This window comes from Magnolia sinica, chromosome 9, assembly GCF_029962835.1.
Source record: "Magnolia sinica isolate HGM2019 chromosome 9, MsV1, whole genome shotgun sequence".
Lineage (NCBI taxonomy): Eukaryota > Viridiplantae > Streptophyta > Magnoliopsida > Magnoliales > Magnoliaceae > Magnolia > Magnolia sinica.
This window is the reverse complement of record NC_080581.1, coordinates 91,658,547-91,681,034: the sequence shown is the minus strand read 5'-3', so window position 1 is coordinate 91,681,034 and position 22,488 is coordinate 91,658,547. Positions and strand designations below refer to the sequence as shown.

Genomic DNA, 22,488 nt, shown 5'->3' with positions numbered 1-22,488 from the left:
ATATGTGTTGTATCCACAACATCCGGCCATTTGGTGGCCCCCATATGGCACATTTGTAGGTGGGGTCCACCTTATATGTATATGTTTCCCAAACTGTCCAGCGTCCAGGGACGCTGGACGTGGCTGAAGAGTGAAGTGTGAACCGACGGGTACAACCAATAAAATTACAAATTAAATTTTGAATGTAAACTTTAGGGTGGGTTGCTCATGCAGGCCCCACCTTAATGTAGGGCTTTGATCCACTCTGTCCATCATGTTTCCCACCTCATTTTAGGCGTTGAGCCGAAAAATGAGGCCAAACCGACTTACTGATGGGCCATACCATATCAAACAGTGACTTTCACCGTTTAAATTCACTCGATTTTTCCTACACGCCGGAAGATGTCCAATATTAGACTTGATGGACTTGTCATGGGCTGTAGAAATCAATGGGCGGGGTGGATTCTCCCGATGTGGGCCCCATGTATGAAAAACCTCAAAACAAAGGGATTTTCAAAAAAAAAAAAAAGGGCTGCAGCGCCTGCTGCTGGCGTCAGCGTGGAAACGGGCAGGGACCCACGGCTCCAGCCATGGGCCCCACCATGATGTATATTTGCCATCCAACCCACTCATATGGTGGGCCACTTCCAACAGCGGGCCCCCTTTAAAAATCAGCCTCATCCAATGCTCAGGTGGCCCACATCAGAGGAAAACAGTGGGATTGAACGTATACTATTGAAACCCATTATGGGTCCACGGAAGTTTTGGAATCAATATGAAATTTTTTTTAGTCTTCATCCACGTCTGTGGACCTTATCAATGGGTTGGATGTAGATGTTCTAGTGGGCCCCACGTGGGACCCACTTTATGCGTGGATTGCATGTCCAATCCGTCCTCCAGAGAACGTCCAGAGCCTGGACGATTTAAAAAAAAAAAAAAACAAAAAGTGTAACGTATATTATATATAATATAATATAATATAATATAATAAAGTATAATATTATTATATATATATATGTGTGTGTGTGTGTGTGATGGTGGGTCTACGTGGGACCCACCTGTAGCCTTGAATGCAGTCCATCCAGACCGTCCATCAACGGGCGTCCAGGGCTGGGCGTTAGAATACATACATTAAGTGTGTATATTTATATAATAAACAATATATATGGTGGACCCACCTGATGTGGGAACCTGATTGGCTGGTGTATCCCACGTCAGCCATATAGCTGACTGGATTGACGTCAGCAATGCCTGCATGCCTCCACCATGAGGTACTGTTATATCCAAACCGTCCATCATCTGGACGTTGATGTCAACAAGTTAGGTGGGGCCTTCTTTGATAAAGGGTCCTGTCCAGCAGCTGTTGGACGGTAGGGCCACCTTAACATATGTATTGTTGGGGAACTTGTGACCCCTTGGCACATATGGTGCCCACGCTGTCCAGAAGATGGGACGGTGAGACCCACACCTTCATACGTGATCTACGTGGCTTATATCACACCGTCCAATGACACATACGGTGGGGACTACCTTGATGCATGCGTTTCATCCATATTGCCCACTGTCCAGACCTTGGATGGTGGGGCTAACCGCGATGTACGTTTTTTATCCACTGTCCATGTGGATGTGTGGACACCACTGTGATGTATTTGTTATATCCACACCGTCCAGATTGTGTTGGACGGTGCTGGTAAAATGTTTGGATGGTGCTGGACAATGTTTGAATGGTATTGATTTACATAAACAATGTTTGAATGATGTTGATTTATATAGATGATGTTTGGACGGTGCCGATTTACACGGATAATGTTTGGATGGTGCTGTTTTACCCGGGCAATGTTTGGACAGTGCTGATCACTGTTAGTGGGCCATGTGCCCCATGGAATGATAGTCTACAGTGATACACATGTTACACCTACAACTACTATTGAAATGATTTTTGGTGTGGCCCAAGCCCACTTGAGGCCCATTGGTGTAGTCCGTTGATACGGCTCACTTGATGTATTTAAGGCCTGTGTGCAAGGCCCACCTATTGTGTATTTGAAGCCCATGTATTGCGGTCCATGGATGCGGCCCACTTGATGTATACGATACCCATTGGTGCGACCCATGGATGCGGCCCACCTGATGTATACGATGCCCCTTGGTGCGACCCATGGATGCGGCCCACTTGATGTATATGATGCCCATGGGTTGAGACCCATTGTGATGTATTAGGGCCCATTTGGTAAAGCCCATTGTGATGTATATAGGGCCCATGTATCGCGACCCATTGTGATATATTTGGGGCCCATGGGTTGAGACCCATCATGATGTATTAGGGCCCATTTGGTAGAGCCCATTGTGGTGTGTTAGGGCCCGTGGGTTGAGGCCCATATTTGGGGCCCATGGGCGTGGCCCATTGTGATGTATAAAGGCCCCTGGGCGTGGCCCATTGTGATGTATATGTAACCCATGTAATGCGATCCACTTGATGTATATGAGGCCCAATGTGACGTATCTCTGGCCATCCATTAAGGCCCATCTTGATATGATGCATAATGGACCATGTGAGAGGCCCATTGCGATGTACTTGAGACCCATGGGCGTGGCCCATTGTGATGTATATGTAACCCATGTAATGCGATCCACTTGATGTATATGAGGCCCAATGTGACGTATCTCTGGCCATCCATTAAGGCCCATCTTGATATGATGCATAAGGGACCATGTGAGAGGCCCATTGCGATGTACTTGAGACCCATGGGTTGTGGCCCATTGTGATGTATTCGGGGCCCATGGAACATGGCCCATCTGATGCCTATAGGCCCATGTGATGTAGCCCATGGGATGCGTATTAACCCATGTGACGCGGCCCATTATGATTGTACGATGCCCATTGTGGTGCATTTAATGGCTAGGCTATCGAGCCCATTGTGATGTATGTTAGGCCCATTTGAAAGGCCCACCGTGATGTGTATTAAGCTCTTAAGTGAGGCCCATAATTTTATATATTTGTCCCTTGTGTGAGGTCATGGGTCCACTATATGTTAGGATCTATGTGGGTCATTCCTTGGGGGCAATGTCGGTTAAATGTCTACATTGTCGAGGTCGATTGTCGATGCCGGTTATTGATACCGATTATGAGTATGTGATAGCATAACATCATGATACATGCCCATACGCATCATCTGTATATTTGTTACGAGATGTGGTTGATCATTGCATATATCATTGAGCGTGTTGTTATGAGACTCCCTGATAAGCGGAGGTTATCTCACATAAGCGTACGGTATGCGCAGGATTGATGCATGACTGGATTGTATGACTCATGCATTTTGCATTATGATTACTTGGTGCCCTAGTGACATCAGGGCTGTAGCCTCCATGGGCATATCGTGGATGGCCAGATGGGACACCGGAAATATTTAGTTCTAGCATACGGGCGCCATTGATGTCCCTGGGTGAAAATCCCTAAACCTCCGAGGCCAGGAGACGCCCCAACGTCGAGACCGAGTGGATACATGAGCGCCCGAGTGCCGAATACCAGGAGGCCGCGTCTCCCACTGTGTCGTGGTCGGTTGGGAGGGGGTGTGGCCTTACCCGCCCGAGGGTAGGGGGCATTACTAGGCTGAGTTTGACCAGCTCGTGAATGGGTCCGCTATCGACGTGCCGGATAGGTATTGGCAGACTATTGGCCAGGCGGATAGTGAGGTTTCTTACGCTCACTTGGACTGTGCGGCTGGGAGAGCGGCAGTGCCATTTGGAGTGTATTAAACCCCGGTGATGATCCCAAAGAAGAACCGTACTGATTTGTGGACTTATTGAGTAGGAGTTGCATACTCATGCATTCATTTCATTCACTACCCACTTGGGCTGGTGGTGCACAACTAATCACTGTGTACCTTCGCATGGCCAAGATTTCGGTTGGGCGCGCGACTAACCTGAGGTCAGGAGTTTACCACATTCGGTCTGACTATCCAAATTTAGGTATGGGACTAGTTTGGATAGAAGTCCCTTGTGATGGACCCCATAGCCTGCGATACTACGTGCTATCATCCCGACTTCACACTCCAGCATGGTCGTTCCATTTGCACCGCATAGTGCATTACATTCATGGCATATGACATTTTGGGTTATCGTGCCCCTGCATTTATATGGTTTAGGTATGGCCGACGCTATTTGTGTTACTCATCAGGAATGTATAATGTATTGCATCCTCTGCATCTGATATTTGGCTATCTATGATTCCTCATTCGCATAGTTGTTCTACATTGCATATTCTGACACTGATTGACTTATAGACTTGTCCATATTTTCGCTTACTCTGTTATCGTATGATTTATGATCTTGTCAATATTCTGTTTACTATGATAATCCATGCTCTTATCAGTATTTCTGCTTATTTCGACATTATACAATTTATGGATTTCCAGTACTTTCGATAATGTGTGATTTATGACACTGTATCCTCGGCATTTAATATTTGGCTCACTTTGACTCCTCATTTACATAGTTGATTTGTGTTGTGTACTCTGATATTGTATGATCCATGGACTTGTCAGTACTTCCGCTTAATGTGATTACTCTGATATGGAATACTTGGCACTTACCTTGTGCACACACTTACACCACTCTCTAAGCTTTCTATAAGCTTATGCACGATAGATGCGTGCAGGTAATGTTAGGTTGCCGCAATGTTGAGCTTGGAGCGTGCGGCGGTCTTCTGGAGCTTGGTTTTTATTTATATATTTCCTTCCAGCATTGTACTCAACTGATTATATTAGTGGATCTGTGATGATGATGTTGCCTTTGTGAATTGGGTAATCTTGTGGTTATGCTTATTGCGAGTTAAACAAAAAAAAAAAAAAAATCCTCCTTGTAGGATCCCAGGATTGGAATCTGGCATATAGACGTTGGGAGCCAAGAATTGGGTACTACGGAGGCTGTCGGCTCCAGATTTGGCGATCGGGATTCCTGTGAATTTGATTACCGGATTTGGAGCGTGACAAATGGGCCTTATACACATCAAGTTGGGCCTCAATAACTGGGCTGGAAACATGCCATAATGGGACACAACATACTGGCTGGAAATACGTCGCAATGGGCCTCGACCCATGGGCTGAAAATACATCTCTGTGGGCCTTACCAAATGGGCCATAAACACATCCTAATGGGCCTCAACCATGGGCTTCTAACATATCATAACAGGCCTTGCATCAATGAGCCGCACTATTGGGGCTCATGCACATCAAGTAGGTTGCATCAATGGGCCGCACAAATGCACAATAGGTAGGCCCTGCACATGTAGCAGATGGGCCCCACCAGATGGTTATTGTGGATATAGAATGCATACATCTAGTGGATCACACATCCCATGGATGGTGTGAGTAAAACGTACATCGAGGCTGGCCCTATATGACCTGGACGGTTAGGGTGGGACATATGAGATGGGTTCTGCTTATGGATTCCAAATACATTACAATGGGCCTTATACATAGCACAATGGGCCTTGCCCATAGGCCTAATACGTATCATAATGGGTCTTGCCCTTAGGCCTCAGATTCAAGAAGGTAGGCCCCATCATATGGGCCTCAAACCATGGTCTCATATATATCAAAGTGGGCCTTAGTGGGCGACCATGAATACATTAAGATGAGCCTTAACTAATGGCCTTATACAAATCAAAGTGGGCCTCAATGAATGGCCCATAATTAAATCAAAATAGGCCTAGTCACATGGGCCTCATATATATCAGAGCGGGCCTCAACATCGGCCACAAATACTTCAAAATGGGCTTAATCACATGGGCCTTCTATGGCAGCCCATGATTGGCAAAATTAGAAGGACAGAGGGTCCGACACACTCATCACGGTGGGCTTGCCTAGAGTGGCCCATATTTGGGGCACATAAATAGGGTGGACCCCACAAAATAAATGAACAGTGTGGATACAAAACATACATTAGTGGGTCCCATGTGGGCCCACCATAAATGTTTATTTTCCACCCAACCTGCTGATGAGGTCACAAGGACCTAGGGCCCACTAAAATGTTTATTTTCTATCCAACCTAAGGCCCACCATAATGTTTATGCACCACCCAAACTGTTCATAAGGTCACTTGGACCTGGGCTCACTGTGATGTTCATTGCCATCCAAACTATTCATAAAATCACGTGGACCAGGGGGCCCACGATGATGTTCGTTTTCCAGCCAACCTGTTGATAGGGTTACGTGGCCATGAGGCCCACTGGAATGTTTATTGTCATCCAACTGTTGATAAGGTCACGTGGGCAGGGAGCCCACCGTGATATTTATTTGCTGCCCAACCTATTTATAAGGTCACTTGGACCTGGGGGTGGGTGTGGGGCCCACCGAAATGTGGTTCACAAATCCAGCCCACCCATTATGTGTGTCCCACCTCGCTAACGGTCCAGACCAAGTTTCAGCAACATCCAAAACTCAGGTAGGTCCCACCAAATGTTTTTATATGTTTTGGGCATGTCTTCACAAGATTTTAGATGGTGTGGCCCACCTGAGTTCCGTATAAGGCTGATTTTTGGAGTGGACATCTGGTCTATGGGGACCCATCAAATTCATGGTGTGGATGTTCGAAACGCATCACAGTGGGGCCCACAGCTGGGGCCGTGAGGCCCAGCTTGTCCATCCGCCCGCCCACTGACAACGGCAGCAGCAGATGCTACTGCCTCTTTTCTTTGTTTTTTTTTGTTTTTGAAAACCATTAATCCGATGGTTTTTAATAGGTGGGGCCCACCTCAGACGGATCCATCCCAGCCATTGGTCCCTGTGGCTCGATACAATCCCATCGAGTCCAATATTGGGCTATTTTTGATATACATGAGCATCAGGGAGTAAATCAAAGGTAGGAACATTGTTTCCTATACCATGGCCCGCTAAGAAACCAAATCAACCTCATTTTTTGGTTCAACACTTAAAATGATCTGTGGAAGAGGATGGATGGCCTAGATTATATAAAAACATCACAGTGGGGCCTGCATGAGTGGCCCACCACTCCCTTCTCTTTGGCTAGCCCGTTAGTACACTCCCCATGTCAGTTTACACTTCACAGTTCGCCGGGCATATGTAAACACATTATTGTGGTGGGTCCCACGTGAAGGTGGCCCACCAACATATATACATATAATATATATCTCATATTATATATATACAATACATATTATATTATATATATTATATGTATATTATATGAAATATAACATATAGAAAGAAGGATGTATTGTGCCCATCCAAACAGTGGATGGTGTGGATCATCACCTGCAATAGGGTGGGCCACACCGTCTGATGTAGATGGACGGGGTAGATATAACACATATTGGTGGGGCCCACACCATCACAAAGTAAGAGAGAGAGAGAGAGAGAGAGAAATATACGGTGAGATAGAGGGACCCCGCCACTATGGGCCCCTCTTGCTTAAATCACATATATCAAAATGGGTCTCACCAACAAGTGGGCCCTAAAATCAAAAATAACAGTAAATCACCCACCTTATCTTCCTTCTTCTTGGTCCCTTAGACTCCAATGCTCCTTAGCTTGCCTTTTGATGGAGGTTGATGGGAGATTGATGGTGTGGATGAGAGATGAGAGGGTGGGCCACACTTGTGGTTTGGGAGAGAGGGAGGTTGGACGTGTGAAGCTTGAATTGCTTGGGAGGTTTCAGAATGAGAGAGAGAAAATATTAAGAGTGATGGATGGAGTGGTGGGTGTAATTAATGAAGTATGGGTTGGTTTGAAAAATGGGTAAAAGAGGGATGGTGAGGGAGAGAGAGGTTTGACTTATGGGAAAAGGAGGAGTGGGGTGGTTGTACTTGGATAAGGGATGTATTTATGGTTGATTGATGGGACTTATTGTAGAGATTCTCTCGAGATTCGTAACGCGCGGCGTTTCTTCAGAATAAACACAGATTGACATCTTATAGCCAGGGTATCGGGTCGGTGCGTGAGTCGCGGTGTTGGAACCGCGGTGACGGCGCGGTCGCTATGATACAAGTTTCAGTTCGAGCCGACTTCGGTATGCGGGACCTGGCTTAGGATCACGCGCAATCATTGCATATGGTGCGAAGGTTGCCGGAATTTGACCGGTAGGATCGCGGAAGCATACGGAACGGTACGGACTAGGACACGGGTCTTACAATCAATTTGTCTTTACATTTCCAACTGAGGACCTCAAAACCTTCTAAGGAAGAAAGAGAAAAAGAAAAAGAAAAGAAAAGAAAAAGAAAAAAAGAACAACACAAAATCACAAGAAAAATGGAGCAACAGGTTGTAACAAATCATAGAGAAATGGATATATGATTCAGATTGCAGATATTTAGATTGTACCAAAAAAATATCACAAGGAAGTAAAAAAGAAAAGAAAAACACAAAAACATAGGGATGACAAAGGCAATTGAGTTCCAAAATCACACAAAATCCTGCAGCTGTTGTTAAGACTGCCACAAGGTACTGTGAAACCAATTGGATGAAATGAACCTTAGCAGGTCAGAGATGAAAATCTGGAATATGATGATCTGCTTAAATGGGGATCTACAATGATCTCTCTCATAGTCAGATTTTGAATTGATAGATATCAGAGACACTGATACCATGTAATTTTACTGTAAAAACTATACCATTCCATCGGTAATCTCCAATATATATGTAGTGTTGTAGATAATATCTACAGATGATATGGACCTAATCTTTCTCTAATTTGATTTGAAACTAAGCTACAGATAAGGGATAAGATTACATGAACAGAATACACAAAATAAACAGCAGCAATCCCTAAAAAGGGATTCGACAATGCAAATCCCTAATTAGGGATTTGTCAATGCATATTCCTAATAAATTCATTTTCATCTCTCTCTCTCTCAAAGAAAAAAACAATATAAACATGCCATATATGAAAAATACTACCCATAAAGAGAGCAAGGAGTGAGCATGCATCTCAGGCATTATCAGCTGGTACAAGGTTGAAATGGTTATGTTGCAAATTCAAAACCTCCAGATTTGTCTTGGAATAACCCGGGTACTTGGGTTGACCATGAAGGTACCTTTATTCCCTAGAATCTTAACACTCTTCATTCCTTGATGATTTAAAATAGGGCTGCCTTCAGATGGCCAAGCAACTTGAATTGAATGCTGACATGGGACTCAAAATTTAATAATTGTAATTCAATGTGATAGTGCATCCAAATGCACTCAGGAGTACCATTTTGAATTTGGACCAAGATGTCAAGATATTTATGCAACTCAAGGGTGCATTTGGAGCACTTGGTAATGAACTGCATTTATTAGTCTAGTGAAGCGGAAATATCCAGATTGAGAACCAGTTGGCATTCATATCAGGGATTTCTTGGTTCTGAACTCTAAATCTGTCAATTTCAATTTGGACTTGAAAAAAGAAGCCGACCCCATAAGGCTTCAATGGTGATGACGACTTGGGCCAGCTCTAGCCAAGTTCAAGTCAATTTCTTTCTTTTTTCTTTCCACTTCAATGATTGGGTGTTGATGTGTGGCCTTGATTTTCTATTTTCTGAAAAGGGTAAGTTTTCTTTTTTAAGCCTGTTCTTTGTTTTTGGAACTCGTATTGATTTCAATCTCCATTTAAATGATCGGGTTTTTTGCATTTGTGAAATAGATTTTTGGGTTTTTCTTGGATTAACTTTTTTTTTTCTAAAGGTTCATTCAACTTCACAAGTCTTAATATGTAATGTAGGAAATATGAAGTGTTTCTTGTTGGCAATTCTGTAATGTTCTTAGTTTCTTTTTTGCATGGAAATTTGTGTAATTGTACTGTTGGGTTTTGTCTTCTTATTTTTCCAGTTTCCTCAAATGTTACTATTTTTCTATTGATCTCTATAGGTTTATCTTATCATACTGGAGATATGTTATAAATGAACTTACAGAATGAATTTTTGTTGTGGTCTTTAGAAGATCTTTGTTTTTCACTGCAGATAACTAATTGTTTGATGGCCATTTTCCTATTTGAAAACTCAAAATTTCTTTCCCGCCAACCTTTTATTGCTACAGATAAGGTTGTGGCAGGATCAGCTAATGTACTTCTATGGAAATGATCTTACCCGTCCAAATTAAAGACCATTGATGGAATGTTTAATATTGATCAAATTGGTTGCCAATAAAATGCACGTTGGATCTGTGGATGGCACACGTGGCAGAGATTCAGCCCATTCAATGTAAGAGCATTTGGAGGGAGTTCCTGTAATCCAATGTTCTGTGAGGCCCACAGCAATTTCCGTGTGAAATTCAATCCGTTCATCAGTTTCTCTAGCTCATGTCATGACATAAACCTCAAATTCAATCTGTTCATCAGTTTCTCTAATTTCTATGGAACATATGCATGAAATTTTGATAAGAGAGATGATTAACATGTAGAACAATTTAAATAATTCACACATAAGCTGAAAGAACCTGAGTAACCTGTACATATTCTCCAAAGCTTAACAATTCCTCAAGTTCAGTACAAACTTAACTATGCCAAATTTACATATTAATTATCATTAGGACTCAAGTTCAGTACAAACCTTTTTTTTTTTAATGAAGAAACAATATGATCGTGTGTTGTAGGATTTTCACAACAAAGGTGATGGGTGTTAAGATCGGTATCTTTATGGCCTTACTGAATGCAGGCTTCCTTTTTTTTTTTTATTGTTTATACTTTTATGAGTAAACTGAGAACTTTATTAAAAGAATAATGAGGGATACAATAGGAGAAGCAAAACCAAGCCTTCTATGAGCAAGAACAACAACTAACAGAACACCAAGCTACCCATGCAAAACACCCATAGGCAATAAAAATCGTCTCCTAATGTCAGTATGAAGCTCATTCCTCAAAGCCCTAAGCTTTGCAAGCCCATCCACCCTTAGGCTAAGTTTGAATTGTCAAAGCCAATGGGGCTAGGGAACTCCACAAGAACCACTCCTATACTATTGCGGACTAAACCCCCCACACCAACAAGCCTAGGTTTGCCTAGTGGGCTTCCGTCAAAGTTTGCCTTGAAGAGCCTGAGTGGTGGAGGATTCTAAGTAGTAGACTTTGATTTTTTCCAATTACATTACAACACCTCAATCCAACTAGCTTTCAACAATCTAGATCTTTGAGAATGCTATGGCTCTACCCGAGTTGCCATAGGACAATTGAGCCAATGATTTAACCAAAAACCTTCCATTAGACTCTAAATCCTAAATCCTCCGATCGGCACCAGTTTGAGGGATGTAACCAAAACTCAGCAGCTCCAACCCTAACACAAAATAGGAAATTTTGTCCTCAAAGAGGTTTAGATGATGTGAAGGGTCTCCTAACAAATTTGCCACCCAACCAAGCCTTCTCCGTTGCACCAAAAACCTGAAAGCAAGAAAAGCCAGGCTTCCTCGAGAGCATTGGATTCTCCAGCCACACCTCTACTAGCGAAACACTAGAAACCAAGCCACCAGCAAATAGCACCACCAGCCCTGAAGCAATCAACCCCACAATAGCATATATTGGCAGAATGGGCATCTTCAAATATTAATACCAGAAGCAATTAAAGGATGCAGCAAAATAGGGGAGAATGCTACCAAACAGGGATGACACTCCAGTTAGGGTTAGGATCTTCCAATCAGGAAGAGTTTCCGTTCAGCCCAAATCTGTGGTGTGTCCTATAAAATCTACATTCTGGATCAGCAAATTAACATGTGCAAGTATAAAAAGTCTTAAGTAAGGTTTGGAATAAACTTGTAATCATATAGCATGAAAAACCAAAGGCATCTTAAAGTGGTAGCATTCAACACTAACATGACAGTTTGAGATGTCTTGCCTCTACTCAGAGAGAGAGAGAGAGAGAGAGAGAGAGAGAGAGAGAGAGTTACATGATAGTTTGAGATACTTGCCTCTGGTCTTACATGGGTTTACATGATCAATAACAGTGAATCTTAATCTGTGAATACCGCTACAGCTGTATGGAAAGGTTAGATCTAAAATTTCTTATACATAGTAGAATAGGCATGCAAGAAATCTGTGTTAGACAGGCCACATGCCTTGCCTTGTATAGCCGATTCTATAGATAGACAATGTATAAATAGGAGATTTACTATTCAGAACTGTGGTTGGCAACCGATTAATCAAGTAGACTGAATGCATCATGGCTTCCGCCCAGAAGGAACGAGGAACACTCTTAGCTGACATTAAGGTATTGGCAATTTCAACAATATGGCAATTTTTGCGTTCAGCCACCCCATTATGTTGTGGAGTATCAGAACAGGTGGTCTGATGAGTAATCCCATGACCCTGAAGTTATGTACAAAAATTGGTGGAGAGATACTCTCCCCCTGAGTCAAAGCGAAGATTTTGAATACTTATGTCACCCTGAATAAAGTGAACCAAATCTTGTTCTAGGCGGTATAACCAGCCGCATTACTCTGTTGATATATTGTCTGGAGATGATCCCACATAGCCTTAGCAGTGCGATGTGGCGTGAGGCCAACAGCTATTGTTCGATCGACCGAATCAAAGATCCAGGTAATAATCCGTCCATTTTTCATTTCCCAATCAGCCATTTTGTCGACATCGGTGGAAGCGGGGATGGTAACAGATCCATCAATTAATCCCCACAAACCACGACCCTTGAGAAAACTCTGAAAGTGGATGACCCATAGATTGTAGTTGGTGCCATCGAAACTACATCGTGGGCCTCTGTATGGGAGTCTTTTTCCATAGGTTGGAAGTGAGATAAACCACGCCGAGAAAGAAGTTACCTTGCAGCAGGAGAGTCGGTTGTAGGGACAGAAACAGAACAGCAATAGCACCAGACGCAGGGATTGTGCGCAGTACAGAGGTAGGAGCGTGCGCAGATGGTGATCGGATGAGGCAGATGACGTGATTGGACGGGTCAACAGGGCGTGATCGGACGTGACAGGATGCGTGCGGACGTGATCGGACAGTAGGGGTGTGATCGGACGGGCCTGGGAATAGTCGAACAGAGGTCGGATAGAGTTGAGGATGATCGGACGTGAAGCAAGGGTGTGCGCAGGGCCAGACACAGCAATAGCAGGGCCGGACAGGGCTGTTGATGCAGCAAACAGTTGCCAGACGAGCTTCGTGAGGGCCGGATCTAACAGAGGAGGAGCCGGATCTGACAGGGGAGTACCGGATCTAACAGACGGTAGTGCCGGTGACGAAGAAGATGCCGGATTAGGATCGGTATTGCTCTGATACCATGTAAACAAGGCAAAACAACGACTATACAAGGTAAAATGATAAATACAAAATCTCCTATTTATACATTGTCTATCTATAAAATCGGCTATACAAGGTAAGGCATGTGGCCTATCTAACAATCTGAACTTCAACAATAAACTTGCATGCAGTGTGAAAAGAAAATTACAAAGAAATGAGGAGAAACATCACCGTATACTCCTTCAACTAAGGTGCAATGTGATCTGGTTCCAGATTTGGCTTAAGATATTTATGGCCATCATTGGTTTATATGATGATGAGGGGTACTTATTCCTCTTTAAGGCCAGAGTGCTGTTAAAAGAAAACCCAATTCCAAAAAAAAAAAACAATTGGCCACACACTAGTTGCATTATATATAGCATAGATAATACTAATAATTGCATTGTATAGAAGTTTCTAGAGTTTTCTAAAGGGGTCCTATAGATAGTGTCACATAGAGAAAATTCAAAAGTTGCTAGGGATTAAACACAGCATAAGACATCTTGAAAGTTAAATAGAAACAATGATCAAAGTCCACGACATTCTTAAAAGCAACAATGTCTGGAACTGGAGCATTGAATGATTTAGGGAATTACAATAACTTGTAGAATAACTGTGATCATCAAATGTACGTAACAAGTTATGGCATCCACAAAAGGCATATCTCAACTTACAAAATACAAAATCTGAATGTTGTTCCACCCCCAATCATCAACCAATTGGCCAATCAGAATGCCCACCCACTGAGAACTTAACATTAGGACTAAGATTATTAACTAATCCATGACATTAAAATGGGCTTGTTTTGTTTCAAGCTTTTATTCAGCCTTTAGGCCTCTCTTTTCTTAATATTGTTTTTGAACAGCCTTAATCTTTTCTTAATATAAATCTTTATCTACCACTCAGGAAAAAACAATATGTATGTATTCATAATGAGAAACCAAATTCAAAGTCAGATCCAACAAGTCAGAAAAGAAAATACCAGCACAAAGACAACCAAATGGGTAGTGGACTAAGGCCCTAGCACTTCTACAGTTGGAAAAAATACTGAGGTAACAAGAATTATAAAACTAAAGTAGAAAACAGTAGCAGTAAACAAATAGTGATTTAAACCAACCAGACTTTTAGACTAATTGCATACTTCAAGGGGACTCAGTTTCATAACAACAATCGCAGTGTTTGTCAAAGACTTCAAACCAGCAGTGAATACATGAGCCTCAGGCAATGTTGAGAAATCATTCGCTTGCAATCTCTGTCACATCCGTGTACAGCCATTTCAACCACTCACCAACAAACCTGAAAGCATAGGCCGAAGCCAGCAATGGGAAGAACCTGCTTTGCTGAGTTTTACAATCAATCACCTAGATCCAGAAGGAACATGATCAATACCAGTAATCATAGAAGGTGTCAACAGTGTGAAGACAATCAATCAGCTCAGTTAAAGCTTTTGAGTACAGAAGAAAAACTTGAAAGTGGGCAAAGCTGATGAGATAATAACAACACCAAGTCATGTTAATAGGTAAGGAAACATCTCCAAACTCCCTATAAGAAAATGGTATGTATAGACAATAGTGTTTCACTAATGCAAGAGCACATCCTAAAGGATTGAAAAATCAGGCCATCAAATCTGTCCAGGGGCATGATCAATAGTTCTGATCACATTTTTGGCCCATTACAACTGGATAGAACAAGATGTGTTTACATCATCAGTTGGGCACCATGTGTTGTCCCACTATCTGGATCTAATCCCAGTCCAAACAACAAGGCTTGTATAGTCCATATAGTTTGAGGCATTGAATAGTTGAGTCCTCTTCCTACTTCAATTCTTACTTATTTTGACAGCAGTTGGCAATTAATTTCTTTCCTTTTGTTACCAAAATATCAAAGTCCTCATTAAGTTTGAACTCCATATTGCTGTATAGGCTTTATAAACAGAGCCAGCAAGCCATGTAGAAGGGTCTAAAGATACTTATTACAATAGGAAAAAGGATTTATTTTTTAAGATCAGCCAACCTCACCTTAGTCGGGGCGCAAGGAATATTGCCGATGAGTTGCTTTTACAAGCACAAGTAGTTCTATCAGTTCTGAATTCCAGACTAGGAACTTTTCTTTTATTTTTTTCTTTTCTTTCTTTCTTTATTTTTTTCCCCTTTTGCAAGAAGGGAAGAAACTATTTCTTCTACTTAGCATCCGTAGTTCACAATTATCAACTTTGCCCTTTAGGCTTTTGTGCTAGCTTTTGCATTATGGAATTTTCAAAGTGGACTAGAAAAATTGGCCAAATGCTTCTCGCATTATATACAGTAGAGATGGCATGTGGTATACCGTTTTAATTATTAAAAGATCAGGTTTGATGATGATAATGATTAAGCTTCTATAAAAGAAGATATTCATGTTTGCTCCGAAGAGATTATGCAACTCTAAAAAAAAAAAAATTAATTAATTAAACACTAAGAAGGCATAAGGTTCCATGATGATAAAGACTAATAAAAGAAGGAAACTAAAATGCCACATAAAATCAATACATTGTTCACCTGATCATTATGCAACATAAAGTACTGGGGCCTATCCACCAATGTTTATGTCACGTGAAACGATTTGAGAAGTTACAATCACGACATACAATCTAATAGAATATTATGATAAATAGAGGCACAAGACTTGGACTTTTGAAATTATCCTGAAATCACACACCAGATTTCATATATCCATCAAACTGCAAATCTTCTATCTTGGGAGGCAATAATACAACTCTCTTATTGAGAAACCAAATAAGCAAAAGGGTAACAATATACCTATAACATGTAATTGTAATGATCATTAGAAAATTTACAAAATTGTTTGAATAGGTGATATAAATCTCTGTTTCACAACTAACATATTGAATATGTATTTAACATGAAAGTTCCAAGTTTCTATCATATCATTTCTCCTTTAAATCATTACGAAAGCTACTCGTCATATTTTCTTATATGGTGCAACCTGTAGCAAGAATAGTAAGACAAATGGAAATCCCTAAAAACAGATTCGACAATGCAAATCCCTAATTAGGGATTTGTTATGCAAATCCCTAATTAGGGATTCGACAATGCATATTCTTAATCAGGTATTCCAAATTGTAGAAAGCAACAGCAAGAAGGGAAAAGCCTTACATCATACCTGAGAATCCGAGATTCACGAGCAGCAAAAGGCCGAACTGCAACAGAGGGCCGAGGAGATAGAGAGAGAGAGATAGGGATAGAGAGAGTGAGAGGGAGAGCGTGCGAGAGGGAGAGGGCCAGAGACAGAGAAGGAGAGGCAGAGAGAGAAAGAGGGAGAGCGCACGACAGGGAGAGGGAGAGGGAGCGGTGGAGAGAGAGAGAGAGCAAGAGCGAGAGTGAGAGGAAGAGAGAGAGAGAGTCGGCGCTTAGGGGTTTCTTCTTTTTTTATATATAATATAGGGACCTTTGCCCGCGGCCCTTAAAACTGGCCGTCAGCAAAGGTGGCCCCATCGGTCGGCTAAGGCCGATTTCTTGTAGTGGTAGTGGATTGTAGCCACACGACATGGTGGACCAAATGGAGCTCAATGCTCTACTTGCCAACCACAGGTGGACTTTGGACAAAACATACCACGTGGAACAAGGTACAATTTGTGGTAGAAAATCAACCAAGACCCAACCTAAATAGATTGGGCTTGGGCTTGTAATATAGCTCCACTGCCAGGCCTAGGTCTAGATCGGGCCAAACTAAGGGTCAATTGGCCCAACCTGCTTTTAGCAATTACATGCATATAAAAGATCTAAGCCAATCCAAGCTACTCATTAGACAAATTTCATTTCAAGGTTGTTTTAGTGTGCTATTTTCCATTTACAACACCATTGTATAAATCATGTAAAACAACTTAGCGCTATAGGCGTTGGGGTGTGAGGTTCCACTTCTTTGGTCCCCTTTCTATATTATTCAAAAACTCAAGCATTAAGATTCATAAAACATCTAAGCTTTGTGCGGCCGTTATGTTGTATGTTTGACATTTGATCCATCAATCATGGGGTAAGTTCACCGTATGTACAAAAGATCTCCCAACAAAACACTGAGATGGACACACCATTGGGAACAATGTAGAATTACACCTAAACCTTTAAATGGTCAATGGCATCTTTTCAACAGGGATCAAAAACAATAAAGAAAAGACCAAGTTGCCTCTAATAACAAGGCATTCATGATACAGTTACATGTTAACATGTTTCAAGCATGACAAAGGTAAAATGTAAACGTATGGCATGAGAAACACATGCCTCATTGAATTACACTTAAGAATAGACAGATCAAATATATTTTGAATGCTAAAGACAGAAAATCATTCAATTTCTCTATATGGCTGAGGACAATAATATGCAGTTACCAGACTATAAACTTACATTGGAAGTTCTAAGCTTCCACTGCAATTCATGTTATAAATGCTGGGAAAAAAAAAAAAGCAATAAAAACAAGTTAGGTTCGATTCAGAAAATGAGTTGCTCTTCTGAGTAAGTAAGGACATGCGATGGAAACAAGAAGCAAGCCTAATTTGATTTTTTGTTTGTAGAGGTTCAATTCCTAACTGGAAATTTTCAAACAATAAAATAAAATAAGGTTTGAAAATTTTCAAGCAATATATATTTACATGTCCCCATGGTAAAGGAGAATACCCTCAAAACAGTCTAACAGTAAAAAATTCAACAAAATTAAAAGTGATATAATGGTGGACCACCTGAAAAAATGAAATATAAGTGCAATTATGGAGGTCTCTAGTCCAACTAGCTGGACTGCGAGTTACTGTCCATCTAGTGAATATCTCTAAACTTGTCTAGTGCTGCAACATTCTTTGGGTTTCAAATATTTTTTAAAAAATACAGGTTCTAATTGGAAAAAAAATTACAAGCTTCTGCCAATGGTTACATGGCTTTTATTGGTGCTTCCTAAATAAGGGATCAAAACAGTTTTGAAATTGTTGTTTTCTTATAGTGTGGTCCACTTGAGATATGGATCGATTACATTTTTGGGCTCATATCTTAAAATGTTCCGGTGAAACAAATGGTCGGCATGGATATAAGGCTAGAGTTGTACAGAAGTCGAACCGACTCGAGCTTGGCACAACTCAACTCGGCTTGGCCACTAGCTGACCCTTACTCGAACTTGGCTTGGCTCGGTCCTCAAGGTTGACTGGCCAGCTCAACTTGGTTCGGTCAACAGCTTGGCCCAGTTCGAGCCGAGTTCAGCCAAGATCGAGCTTATGCAGAGTACACCTTCAATTTCTCCCGGTATGTAAAACAAGAGCAATAGTTTACATGTATTTCATCAAATACTTAGTAAGCAACATAAAAATCAAGATACAGAGGATATTTGTTTCATATCCATACCTTCCTCACCACTAGCCGCTTCATTGAGTCATTTCATCAAATACTTGGTTAACAACATCAATATCAAAATAACCAAGTCACCAAACTAGTTCAATCTAAGTTTAATTCGAGTCAACTCGAGCTTGTCGAACTCAATTTTGAACCGAGTTGAATCGAGCTTTTATGAGTCGAGCTACCTGAGCTCACGTATGGCATTAAGGCACATACATTATGGTAGCCCAGAGGTTCACCTAAGCAGCGTCCTTCTATATTTTCCAAAGAGTACCCAATGCAACCCCGCTTCAACCAAAAAGTTATGGTGACCGTGGGCCCACCTTGACATATCTATTGAATATCGATGGTGTCCATCCATTTTTCCATCCCGAAATTAAAGCAGATCTAAATATCGGATGGACCACACCGTGGTGATTGACCACTAAAACTTTTGTGGGCTACAAAAGTTTTGAATCAAGCTGATAAATTCGTAAGAACGGATGAAAAATAAACACTACCGTGAGCCAAGAAAGTTTTTAGTGGTGGCCGTTGAATTCCTACCGTTTCCTATGGTATGGTTCCCCTCAGATTTAAATATATTTTATTTATTAGAAAATGTCATAAAATCAGCATAGAAAACGGATGGATGGCATCGATATACAATGCAGACAACAAGGTGGACCCACGGTCAGGTCCGCAACTGATCCACTCTTAGATCCTAAAAGAGACCCGAGTTCCCCGGGACCCGTGATCCTGTGGTCGGAAGATGTGTGGGGTCCACAGAGACTAACCATAAAAAATACACTCCATCCATCAGTCTATGAACATAAAAGTAAAACAGATTCGAAAAATCAGGTACATCGAAAACTTAAATAAGCCACACCAAACAAAACAGTGGGGATTAACGGCCACCATTGGAAATTTTTGTGAGGCCGCATAATTTTTATACTAGTGTGATATCTGATCTTACAGCTTAAGCTGGCTGGTAAGGAAGCGGATTGCGTACTGAGTAACTCAGTACGGTGAGCGTACTGAGTAAACTCTGTGGGCCTTAGTGTCATTCATGCATTGTATCCACTCCTTTCATCTTTTCTAAAACATAAATTTAGAGATTTATCCCAAAAATGGAGTATATTCAAACCTCAAATAGACCACACTACTGGAAAAAGTGTGAATTGAACATCCACCATTGAAAAATTCTTGGAGGCAACAGAAGTTTTAGATCAAGCTGATATTTTTGCGTTCCCTTCATCCATGTCTTTCTCATCTTGTGAACAGGTTGGATGACAAATAAACATCACTGGGGGGCCTTAGAAAATTTTCAACCGTTGAAATCAATACTTCCACTTTTTCCAGTGGTATGGTCCACTTGAGCTTTGTATATGCATCAATTTGGGGTTGAACCAATAAAATGATCTGTAAAAACGAATGGACGGCGTGGATAAACCACATGCATTCTCAGTGGGCCCAACTGAGTTTACTCAGTACGATAAGAGCGTACTGAGTAACTCAGTACGCAATCCGATTTCGGCTGGTAATAGCCTAAGAACGCTTTGGATAGCATATAAACATCATGGTCGGCTCCAGGAAAGTTTCAACGGTGGATGTTTCTGTTATGACTATTTCCTGTGGTGTGACTCACATGCATTTTGGATCTGAGTTATTTTTTGTATTTCGATCTTACTGAGATTTTTAGAAACTAATGGACGGAGCGGATTTATCAGAGGAATCTCTGTGAGCCCCCACACAGCTCCAACCATAGGAGCTTCCTGCGGTGCGGCATCTTGTGTCCTCTGGAATCTCTCAAACTTAATACCCAAGCAATAACTTCCAACGGTCTGAAACCCAAACCTCTCAGACTTAATACCCAAGCAAAAACTTCCAACGGTCCAAAACCCAACCCAAACCTCTCATACTTAATACCCAAGCAAAAACTTCCAACGGTCCAAAACCCAAACCTCAAACCTTCTCAATTTCTCATCTCTCTCCCTCTTTCTTATCAATTCCTCTTTCTACTCTCCGAAGCCCGAAATGACTGATCGGACGGCGGACGCTTGCCCTCCCTTTACCCCTTTCCTCTTCTTCTCATTCTTCTTCCCAAATCCAAGGACCGGATCCCCTTTTCAGTTTTTCCTTTTCCTCGTCTTCTCATTCTCCATTTCTCCATCCCAAATCTGATCCGAGCATCCGACGACCCTTCGCTGGAGCGGAGCCTGGAACTGAAGAGATTGGTGCTCTCTCTCTCTTTCTCCTTTTCATATGTTGCGGCCCTTGCCGGTTGGCAAACACCATCACCCGTGGCCCACACAGGCCGTGGGTCCCATGGGCCCACCTGCAGAGATGATATGGCCCAACAATGATGGTGAGATCGAAGGAGGTGGTTGTGGGTCCGAGCGTTTTACGGTTGAAGGGGTTTTACGGTTGAAGGGTATGCCGATGCTAGAAGGGAAGCATCTTCGCTTTCCTGAAGGAGAGGATTGAAGGGAATTTTCTCTGAAGTTCTGGAATTTTTGAAGATCTGAGGTAGTCTTTCTTGACACCATTTTCAGTTCTGTTTTTGGGCGTTTGGGGCATTTTGTTTTGGTGGGTTTTATCTTTCTTCTTTTTTTCTTTTTTTTTTGAATTTTAATTCTAATTCTCAAACAAGTTGATTCTGCATTTCCTTTGCATATGGGCCGTCCTTGGTTGGGGTTCTTGAGTCAAACATCTGACTGTAGATCTTCATGCATTGATTAAAAGATGGCTCTTAAATATAAAATTTATATTGGTTTTAAAAAAAGCATTTCACTTCATCAACAAACCCATCTGATAAAGATTGATCTTTGAAAGCTAAAACCCAGATATGAAGTTTGGATATTGTGGATGTGTTGAATTGGATGTTCTCTGCACAAGTCACAGATTTGGAATGTACAATCAATGTCTAAGAAGATGCATGTACATGGAGATTGCTGGATGCCAGGACTCCATGGAAGGAATGCTGATCTTAGATGGAAATATAGAGATCTCTTTCAACAATTCCTCAAGATGCAAACAAAGAAGCAGATTAACTAGCTGAGAACAAACTAGAGTGTTGATGGCAATTTCCCACTAGATTCTTTCGTCATACTCAATTGGGCGTTTGAGAATTAAATCTCTCACCTTTCCCTTTTTACTCTCCAGCAAGGCATGCTTCGTCTTTATGTTTCTTCAAACATGCATGTGCATGTATGTATGTATGTGCGTATTTACATTCATTCAAGATTGACCCGGTTACAATTTCGCTATAGCTGAATTGGTTGCTTGCTTCATTTGATGGAGGATTAGTAAATAATTAGAGAACATTTGATTAGTTCTATATCGTTTGATGCTTTCTTTTTGAGTTTTGCACAATTGCTTGTTGTTAGGGTTGGAGTTGTGCACCTTTCTCTGCTGAAATTTAATAGCTTCTAGAAAATGGAAGAGGAGAAATAACTAAATCAACCATATTCTAACATCCCACAAAACGAACTTGTAATGAACTGTATCAAGCATTCACTTCCACACAAAAATAATAATAATAATAACTGTATGAAGCTTATGTACAGACTGGACATTGTCAGTCAGTTATAGCAGGTCACTTGCCATCAGGTTTCTTTTTACAGCGGTCCAAATTAATATGATTCGGCCCATTTTTCGTGATCCAAACCTTTGACATTGGCCATTTCGATGGAAAAAAATCATTAACATCCTTGTGCCATTCAGTGGATCCAAATTGTTCATATGATCAGGCTCATTTGGTGATCCAAACTCATCATACGATTGAAACTACTTTTCGTGATCCAAACTCAACATATGATTGAAGCTGCTTTTCATGATCCAAACTCATCCTATGGTTGAAGCTACTTTTCATGATTCATGGCAATGGATATGCGAAGTTGATCCATGCCCTAAAACCCTCTTCTATTCTATACACAATTCAATCAATCAG

General features: G+C 41.5%; 1 long non-coding RNA gene across 2 annotated transcripts; it reads left to right on the top strand.

Annotated features, from left to right (window-relative positions):
• Nucleotides 1-20,462: 20,462 nt before the first annotated feature.
• On the top strand, nt 20,463-21,807 carry LOC131256547 (uncharacterized). 2 transcript variants are annotated; one of them, XR_009176882.1, is made up of 2 exons: nt 20,463-21,065; nt 21,441-21,807. It is a non-coding gene; the product is annotated as an uncharacterized LOC131256547 (long non-coding RNA). The 2 variants fall into 2 exon arrangements; XR_009176881.1 differs by having other exon boundaries at nt 21,435-21,807.
• Nucleotides 21,808-22,488: the final 681 nt, after the last annotated feature.